This window comes from Vitis riparia, chromosome 2, assembly GCF_004353265.1.
Source record: "Vitis riparia cultivar Riparia Gloire de Montpellier isolate 1030 chromosome 2, EGFV_Vit.rip_1.0, whole genome shotgun sequence".
Classification (NCBI taxonomy): Eukaryota; Viridiplantae; Streptophyta; class Magnoliopsida; order Vitales; family Vitaceae; genus Vitis; species Vitis riparia.
In genome coordinates, this window is record NC_048432.1 from 9,659,188 (window position 1) to 9,666,901 (window position 7,714).

The 7,714-nt window shown below is 36.4% G+C and overlaps 1 pseudogene; it reads right to left on the bottom strand.

Moving 5' to 3' along the window:
- Positions 1 to 3,205: 3,205 nt before the first annotated feature.
- Positions 3,206 to 7,286, bottom strand: LOC117930255 (annotated as a pseudogene).
- Between the last annotated feature and the right edge of the window lie 428 nt (positions 7,287 to 7,714).

Below are 7,714 nucleotides of genomic sequence, written 5' to 3' on the forward strand. Positions count from 1 at the left end.
GATGGTCCGGGCATGCTCCTCCGAAAGTTAAGTCAAACACAGATAGGTTAAAACATTTAGAGAAGAGAATGAACAAGTCAACTTAAGCGTGCATACCTAGGTTATGCTTCAAAAGTGCTTTTTATAGTGCTCAGGAGGAAGTTATTGTAGTGCTAAGTAGGCACTTTGACCTTTACTGTAATGATGACTTTCCTGTAGGTGGCAAGACAATCATCATAGTTTAGGGCGGCTAGTAGGTATTGTCAGATGGTGCGTCATGATGTAGTTGCCCGTCATTTCAATTTGTTGGAAATATGAGGCAGTGTGTGATAATCCACTGATTTGGACGTAGGATTGAGGAAGGTCCCATCGGCCACATTAATGTTAGAAGGGAATAATTATATGCAGCGAGGGGGACTTGAAGGTTGGCTGGAAGACATTGCCCGCTTAAGGAGTTTGGTGTCATTTGCCACATGCCTATGTGGTCTAGATAGAAGGTTCCGGGCTCTGTTTCAGTTATCCGAACAGTGCTGAGAGGGGTGATACATGGACTAACACATGGAAGGCCCCCACAATGCCCCCTTTAACCCGTGCACCTCTATCCAAACAGAGGTGGACGGGTTAAAAATGTCTCTTTGAATTACCTCAATGTTTGTGGGACATGTGTCGCTTAAGGGTTTTAATGAGGGTCGATTTCACCGAGGTCGTTGTCAAGCGGTGCGTCACTTCGGGTTGCGCTTCTAGGCGGCTTATCTTTTGGGATCCCTAAGGTTTTGGTCCCCTATAAATAGGGGATTCCAGACCCTTTGGGTTACTTTTTGGATATTCTCACTTTTGGAGTTATTCTTCTTCTTCTATCCTTCTACATTTTCTCTACTGCAACTCCGATCGCTGTCTTCCCTCCGTCGCGTCACTATTGCTACTTCTTAGGCCTTCTTCAGGCGAACTCTTCCTTCACTAAAGGTTATTCTTGCCAGTTTTGGTGAGTTATCTTTTTTCTGCATCCTTGCCCCTCTTTTTCTTGCTTTGTTGGTTTGTTTGTTGTATTAGGACTGTTTTTGGAGTTTGTGGTTTTTTGGGTACAAAATGGATGCTACGAGGTCTAGAAAGTGGGGTTTTGATGTTCTTCCTAGGGGAGACTATTGTTGCTAGGGGGGAAGATTAATAGTATTTGCTAGAGTTAGTGTACCTGGACTGCTTCTTAAGCGCTGTCACAAAACATTAAAGTTAGTTCAAATAGTATATCATCCAACATGCACTTTATCAAAAATAGTGAAAAATGAAACAAATATCAATACACCCAAGCACTATCAAACATAGGCGTAGTTCACAACGACAAACATATTCACGGAATTTAGAAAGTGGGTGATAAAGGGCGTACCTAGATAGCATAGATAACATATAGTGGGCTTCCTCAAGACATGAGGGTTAGATCAAAGTTATAATAATGATTAGTAAAAGAAAGAATCCTAGCATGTTCAGTATCTAAATAACATAGCAAAAATGATCAAGAGTATACGAAATCATTAATTATCACTTATATCTGGTGTATAATTCCTAAAAAAAAAAATATAAATAAATATGATTACAACAAATAGAAAATGTGACAGAAAAGATGAGTTTTGAAAAAAAAAATTTTATGTAGGGGTTTCACCAATTCCCTAATTGATATACACGAATTTAGCCTAGGATTATCCCATTTATTTAAGATCACTAGCTTGGATTCGTGTCTTACTCAAAACCGTAGTTTTTATTGAAAACAGATAAAGATGTGAACCGATCAAAACATGGATGCATATTATTTAAGAAAATGAGATTTTGATTCTAAGGACTCTAAATGAATTATTTTTAAAATAGAATTTTCAAAGAGGTCTTTTGAGAAAAGTATTTGATTTTAAAATAAAAGGAATTAATTTGAAAAAAAAAAAAAACATAAGAAATAAAATACCAAGCAAAACAGAAGAAAACGAATTCACAAAGTGAAATTTTTGACAACCAAGCAAACTAAAGTGGTAAGAATGGCGGTCAATCTTTACCATTGTCCAATGGCCTTTGAAAAGTGAATTTGGCAAGAGACTATCAGAGTAATAAACTATTCAAACTTAGATCAAAATAAGCTAATGAGACATTCACCAAAAATTAATGACCAGTATTCAAGAAGTACATAAATTGAGCATAACAATCAAGAATTAACATAAGATTGGCTAAACACACAAGTACACCTAAACTAAAAAAATTGAAACTATACTTGATTAGAATTAAAAACATAAACTTTATGTGATGGGATTAAATAAACTATTGGATTAAAATCATAAACATACTCAAAGTAAAAAAAAAAAAACCAAATTAAATCTAAACTAAGTTATAATTAAAAAAATGAGTTTTATTTAACAAGATTAATTAAACTAATAAATTACAACTACAAATACATCCAAACTAAAAAATAAATTATAACAAAACTAAATCATAATTAAAAACATGAACTTTATCTAATAAAATTATTTAAACTAATGAATTAAAATCAATAACACATTTAAACTAAAACATAAATTAAAATTAAACTAATTCAGAATTAAAAATATAAACTTTATCTAATAGGATTATTTAAACCAAGGAATTAAAACCACAAACACACTCAAACAAAAAGGTAGGTTAAAACTAAATTAATTCAGAATATAAATCTTATCTAACGCAATTATTTAAAGTAATGAATTAAAATCACAAACATATTTAAACTAATAGATAAATTAAAAATAAACTAATTTGGGATTAAAAAAATGTGAACTTTATCTATAAGGAATATTTAAACTAAGGAATTAACATCACAAACACACTTAAATTAAGAGAATAAATTGTAACTAAATTAAATCGAAATTAAAAATATGTACTTTATCTAACAAGATTAATAAAACTTACAAATCAAAATCTCAAATATATCCAAATTTAAAAAATAAATTAAAACTAAACTAAAACTGAATTAAAAGTGAACTTTATATAACAAAATTAATTAATTAAAATCACAAACACATCCAAATTAAAAAAATATATATATATATATTAAAACTAAATTAAATCAAAATTAAAACGAGAACTTACCTACCTCGTGTCGTTGATACCCCTCCCGAATGCGTGGCTCTTGTGCGCGTTAATCAGAAAATCCTCTTAGAGCGTCTTCTTCCTAACCACATACTACCATATGTTCTTTTGTGTCTCAATTCGAACAAACTTAATCAAATAATCGCATACAATCTCTCATCACAGCGCTTGTTCTTCCATCAGCAGACATCATAATAATAGGGAGGTCCATTTCCAGCCCAACATGTTCAAGAAGTTTATAGCCGATCATATCAGGCATACGAGCATCACTCAACACAATATCAAAACAATCTTTCTTCTCCCGAAGTATATTTAAAGCAATAGTGGCTTGGGAGCAAGTTGTAACATGATACAAGCACCATCGAAGCATCTGCTCCAGGATCCTCAAACAAGTGACGTCATCATCGACAACAAGAACCCTAAGACCCGCCGGAAACTGATCAGACACCACCACGTCGACCTTGCACGGCTTGTTGGTGCCCCCTGACGACTACGGCGGTACTTTCAAATATGAGTTATGTTCAAAAGTTGCCATTGAACCATGGCACGTAAGCAGCAGAACTTTATTAGGATCCCTTAGGAGGGGATGAGCTCTAATTTGATCCCTCAAACAACTAATGTCCTCCCAACCTATCATGAATACTAACACTGCATCTGGTCGTTCTTTCCGACATATGTGGCATAAAACTGCCTCAATAAGATTAAATCTCATGCAATCAAGCGTCCAACATGTCAGCGAATCACGTACTCCAGAGCTATAATTCTCAAAGCTTGACTTAGTAAGAGCACCCTCAACAAGAGTAGTGATCTTGTTTTTCATTTTTCTTGGTACTAGCTGCTTCTGAGTCTTCCTCATTTTCTCTTAGCCATAATCATCAATTTGGTTGAATGAAGTCAATTTATATCCTATCATTTCTAACACATCTTCCAAAAAGTGGGCTTTCATTGGATATGTAAAGCCCGAAATGTGAATTGTTGGTGCTCCACATAAAAATTAGAAAAGAGCTCAGCATTAAGAGTAGCACTCATTAAAATCAATCTCAAATCCCGAAGACATGGGAGAAGGTCCTTCACCACAATCAATAGGAAATCTTCATTCATGCCTCGTTCATGAATTTCATCAACAAAAAATCATGGGTTATACCATTCAGGTTGGGGTCGCTTAACAACTGTCGAAGTAAAATACCACTGGTACAGAAAAGTATATGGGTATTTTTTTCATTTCATTCCCTCCTATCGAACTTTATAGCCAACTGATTCACCCAGAGTGTAGACCCTCCATTTTGTCCTACTAGCACATGTTCTATTACGTGTTCGTTTGAAACTTTACAATAATTCTCTAGTGACCCATTAAGCACCACCTTAAGCCCACTTTGGCACCCTAAGCCCATTTAGATGCATTTGGCCCATTAGGTACACTCCTAGTTCATCTTGACATTTTCCACTTAGGCACTTTTTCACCTAGGTTACTTAAATGTTTTTTTTTTTTTTTGGCTTAATTCCCTTAGATTGATTTCTTTATTGCTTGATTTTTGAGATTAGGAGAGTATTTGGCTTGATTTTGATTTAATTTGATATTTTTGGTTTTTTATTTTTATTTTTATTTTTTATTTGTGTTTTAGTTTAATATTTAGATTATTGTTTACGTGCATTTGGTATTTATTTATTTTTCTTGCTTTATCTATTTATTCATCTACTTATTTATTTTCAGAAAATTGCATGTGCTTAGGGATCTTATCTTATTATTATTATTATTATTATTATTACTAGTATTATTATTATTATTTATTATTATTATTATTATTATTATTAGTGTTATTATTATTATTATTATTAGTGTTATTATTATTAGTATTCATTTATTGTATGTTCTTTTACTATTATGTTATTCTTCTCATTTTATCTTTTCCATAACAGACCCATCTAGGAGAGAGTTTGGTTTATCTTCAGGATTCACATCTTCAAACCCACCATTGTCTTTGGCATCATCAGAACAGTCACCGACTTTTCCAGAACTCAACTGCATTTTATCAAGATGCTCCTGAAGTAAACCCTCTACTCTCCTCTACAAGCTTAGTAGGATAACTACCTCCCTCTATGGTCGTTTATCATCGAGATCTGGTCTGTAGTTGGGTAGTGGAACCTTGCTCACAACCACCACTTTTCCATATATCTCACTGTAAAGACCCGTCCTGTTGGCAAGATTAGAAATCTGTTCATAGTCTCTCCTATCTTTTTTATCTTTGGACACAATCTCTTGATCTTGTTCGTTGCGTGATAGCAGGCTGAGTTTCCACTTCCACTCATCAATGTTTGCCACTGAGGATGATGCCTTATGGCTCTCAAAATCGCAGTCGTACTGATCATCAGAGAATTGCTTGGCGGCATATCCGCAAAGTCCCCGACGGCAAATGAAAGAAGAAGGAGAGGGGAGAGAAGAGAGGAAAGAAAGAGTAGGCGGGCATGAAAGCCTTGGTTTGAATGAGGAGGCAAGCAAGAGAAAATGCTAGCCTCGAATACATCCTAGAAGATTTTCAAGCATGGTTTTTTGGATATTGAACCCTCCAATGCATTCTAAAGGATTTTTAGGATTCAATGTCTCACCACATTTTCTTCATCTTCTGTTTTTTAAGTTGTAGGCTTGAAGCCTCAGTTAGCGTCCCAAAAAAAAATCTCCCATGATCTCTATCTTTTTCCTAGGTGACGTGTAAGTCTCTTTCCCATATCCAAACATCAATGCCACACCTTCCATCAAACTCCACTCAACTTCCAATTCCTTTTCATATCCAAAAGTCAATATAACCATGTATTCTTCTGGCCGCACCACTCATGGTGAGTCCTTTCTAATGTTTCCACTTAAATCTGAACCTCCCATATTGAGTGAATGATACCCCTTCTTACCTTATGGGCGGCCACAAATCTGGAGAGTTCCATTTTTCCCTCTAAATCTTTTTTCCTTTTAGAACTAGAATCCCTTTGACGCGTGAATATCCTTAATATATATTTGCACCTCATATACAGCCTTGGACTTTCTTTTGTCAAAAATCTTGGTGATCCTCTTTCCAAAAAACTGGCAACCGTTTCCTCATGCAAGAAATAAAATAAAGGTAAAAATAAAAATAAAGATAAAATAAAGATAAAATAAAATAAAGATTAAAATCAATAAATATCATGAAATTGAAAATCAAAAGAAATTTAACTCATGCACCTAAAAAAATGAAAATAAAAATCAACCACATGCAAGCCATACATGCCATGTAACCACAAAAAATATGAGTCATGCAACCATGCAAAAATACGAGTCATGCAACTATGCGAAAATACGAATCATGCAACCATGCAAACCATGCAAAAATGTCTACAGGTGACCTAGGGTGTGTCCTAGTGTGCTAGGGCAAACGAAGTGGGCCAAGTGTGTTTAAGTGGGTCTAAGTGAACTTAGATGGGCCTAAGGTGGTGCCTAATGGGCCAAGTATACCTAAATGGACCTAAGGTGGGGCCTAATGGGCCAAGTGTACCTAAATGGGCCTAACAAGGAAAAAACCTAAGTCTCAATTAAGGCTGCCTAGAATTAGAATGGGGTCAGATGAGTCCCTCAACCAAAGTCTCCAAGGTGGCTTAGAAATGATAAGCTACATGAGTAGTAATGGGCCACTAGGGAATTGTTGTAAAATACCAAGTGAACACGTAATAGGACATGTGCTAATAGGACAAAATGGAGGGTCTATGGTAGTTAAGGTCACAATGTGGGTTCGAATGAGTCCCTCAACAGAGGGTCCCTAAAGGTGGCTTAGAAAATGAAACTAATATAAGTGTCAACAGGCCATCAAGGGATGACAACGAGTCAAGAGAGAAGTATGGGAAGACACCTAATGTCACATTTGCTAAGATGATAAAATGGAGGGTCTACACTGGAGATAGAGGTTGAACAAGTAGTGTATCGTATCATCTGTGAGACAAATGAAGAGGAAGACATGGCAGCGAACCTACGAACCGGCTTCAAAGAAAGGCAGCGCAAGCACCTCTGAATCCATTGCAATTTCCCATCCCCTTGCCAAGAAGTCCTGTGTGGAGGTACCCCGCGCGGCGCCCTTTCCAGACATTCTCCCACCACCAAGGCCCTTTGCTAATGCTATAGGGCCCAGTCGTCTGTCGGTCGCGAGGTCTTCTATTGGGAAAGATGCCCGCCCTGAGTGAGGCAGGGCTTCCATTGGTCTGGTCCCAATCAACGATGATCTTGATGGAAAAGACGTTTATGCTTCTCCACGCCCTCAGGCACCTCACGCTCCTAATTGGGAGGAAATGGTCGAATTGTTGAAGCAGGTTTTTTTTTTCACTGAGGTTGAGCCTCCTGTGACCAATATGGGGGACTTTTTCCCGCTCACTAAGCAGGTCACGGTGGATCTAGACGACAATCCTTCTATCTCCTATGCAACCTGACTTCCATAAGGTACTCTAGAATTTGTCGTTTCCCATATCCGGACTATGCAGGATTACACAACTGTTGAGATGGCCAAAGTGATAAGTTTTGTCTCCCTTTAGTTTATGATGTCCTAGCTTCTGATTGTTTAACATTTTCCTTCTGTCGTTTTAAGTGGTGGTCGACATCTGCAATCTAATGCAACAGCACGCTCTACTC